At 35.2% G+C, this 2,635-nt stretch overlaps 1 pseudogene; it reads right to left on the bottom strand.

Annotated features, from left to right (window-relative positions):
- Positions 1-819: 819 nt before the first annotated feature.
- Positions 820-2,207, bottom strand: LOC101697473 (medium-chain specific acyl-CoA dehydrogenase, mitochondrial pseudogene; annotated as a pseudogene).
- Positions 2,208-2,635: the final 428 nt, after the last annotated feature.

Genomic DNA, 2,635 nt, shown 5'->3' with positions numbered 1-2,635 from the left:
ATAGATATTTAAAACTGAATTTCTCTCAATTAGTTTGTCCTTAAACAAATATTTCTCAGTTATTTCCATCATTACACAAATAAAGAATTCTAAAGCTTAATGTAAAATTCCATTCTGAAATCCATGTGTAATTCACCATAGTTCAGGAACCTGAAAGGTACTGCTGGTGTTAGCATCCTTTTTGATCTTTCTTTTTTTTTAAGCAACTATACATAATTTTATTTAAGCTCCTTTTTAGAATGAACGCACATAAGATTATACACAATAGACCCAAGGTTACCCAGAGACCAACAGTCTTATAAAAATAATTTAAGGCAAGCTTTAGTATCTGAAATAAGGCAAATAAAATATGGGCTCAGTAGTAAGATTTTCAAGAGATTCTTTTACTGTGTAAAACTAAAAGAAAATTTATTTCAAATTTTAAATTAAATTCATTTGATACAATAATAACATTAAGTCCACAAAGTCTTTGGCAAGTTGTTTGGTAGTATCCAAATCCTGCAACGTTTTCTCAATGTAAATTTTAGGATGTTCTCTGAATTCTTGATAAGTTCACTTTTCTGTCAGTGGAATCATCAAAATTCTAAGATATTTTTGCTTTTAATTTATAAGAGATATAAATGATAAAATTATCTTTCTAGGTTAGTATCATGAAAGCATAGTGGTACTAAGGACAATACATACTTTTAATGAAACCAAATCTATTTGAAAAATGGGAAATCACTGAGTTAAACAAAAATACAAAATATTAGGATCAACTACAGATTTATATAAGCATACTTATTTTTATTGGAAAAATGTTAAAGTCCTTTCTCTTTTCTGAAGCACAAACCGTCAGTCATGTGCTAGTTTCTCAAGAATTATGTATGTTTTGCAATCTTTACTGCAATCTGTTAATCATGATTGGCAATGAATTATCATGTTTTACAATCTCTACAGTAATCTCTTTTATACTTGCCAATATGTTCCCGGGCTATAATAAGCCTCTGAATTTGTGGAGTACCTTAAAAAATCTGATAGATCTTGGCATCTGTCATTAGTTTTTCTACTGGATATTCTGAATTAAATACATAGGCTCTGAAAATCTGCGCGGCATCAGAAGCTAATTGATTTGCAATATCTCCAGCAAATGCTTTTGCAATAGAGGCATAAAAGGTATTTCCGGCAACCAGCATCAACTTCCCAAGCTGCTCTCTGGTAACTTAATCTGGCTAGCTCAACTTTCATTGACATTTCTGCCAGCAAAAATGATACTCCTTGGTGCTCTTCAAGTAGCTTTCCAAAAGTTTTCCTTTCCAGGGCATACTTGGTGGCTTCACCCAAAGCTCTTTGTGCTAATCCAACCACACCAGCTGCTACTGCAGGTCTAGTTCTATCAAAAGCTCCCATTGCAATTTTGAAACCAGCTCCTGCACCAATTAAAACATTTTCTTTAGGCACTTTCACATCTTCAAAGACAATTCCTCTTGTATCTGAACATCTCTGGCCCATGTTTAATTCCTTTTTTCCAATCTGCACTCCTGGGCTATCTGCTTCCACAATAAATCCAGTAAAAGCTTTACTTGCAGGAGCTTTGGGATCTGGATCAGAAAGTGTGAATAAAAAGTACCAATCAGCTTTCCCTCCATGGGTTATCCACATCTTCTGACCATTAATAATGTACTCATCTCCCTTTTTTCTGCTTTTGTCTTTATGTCAGCTACATCAGAGCCTGCTCCAGGTTCTGTTACACAGTAGGCACACATGACTGGTTCCTCAGTCATCCTTCCCAAATACTTCTTTTGTTGTTGATCATTTCCAGCAATAATAACAGGCATTTGCCCCAAAGAATTTGCTTCAACAGCAGTCTGAAACTCTGTACATCCATAAGCCAATTCTTCAGTAATTAAACACACATCAAAAGTTCCAGGTCCAAGACCTCCACAACTCTCTGGAATGTGTGTATTCATTAAACCAAGCTCCCAGGCACTCTTAATTAGGGCCACAGAATATTCACCAGTTTTATCATATTTTGCAGCAACTGGGATTACTTCCTCCCTGGCAAATTTACAACCAGTAGCTTGAAATTCTTTCTACTGTTCAGTTAACTCAAAACTAAATCCTAATCCTGGTTCATGTTTGTGAGCAGTTTTTATATATTGTGATCTCCACTCAAAAGGAGAAATAATTCTTAGGACCCGGCAGCTTCTCCTGAGCACCACTGCCATGCTGACTCTTGCTCTGCAGCTCCTTTTGATCTCTTGATGAGAACTCTACTAGCTGAGGAATAAAGTAAAAACTCCCTTGATCAGAAATAAAATGAATACTTTGTCTGGATAGAAATTGAATTAGGCCATATTTCCAAATTCTACTTCCATTTACTAATACCCAGTATTATTTTCCTGTCTTTGCTTTTGCTGTTCTGTCCTCCTGAATGCTGCATCCCAGTTACAAGTGTGTGACTTGTCCTCAAACCCAGGATAGGCTCCATCTTACCTGAAATGTACTTCATCTTATCTTCATTTCTTTCAGCATATCATATATAGTTATTTTAACTTTATTATCTGATAGCTTCCTTACCTGGATTGCTTGTCTCTCTGTTATTTGCTACTTTATTTTTTAATCATGTGTGTTGTTTGCTGTATCTGGGCATTTT

This window comes from Heterocephalus glaber, unplaced genomic scaffold (genome assembly GCF_053883595.1).
Source record: "Heterocephalus glaber isolate CG9 unplaced genomic scaffold, H.glaber_assembly_v1.0 deba00001460, whole genome shotgun sequence".
NCBI lineage: Eukaryota > Metazoa > Chordata > Mammalia > Rodentia > Bathyergidae > Heterocephalus > Heterocephalus glaber.
Note: the sequence above shows the minus strand (reverse complement) of the source record. Positions and strands in the feature narration are given on the sequence as shown.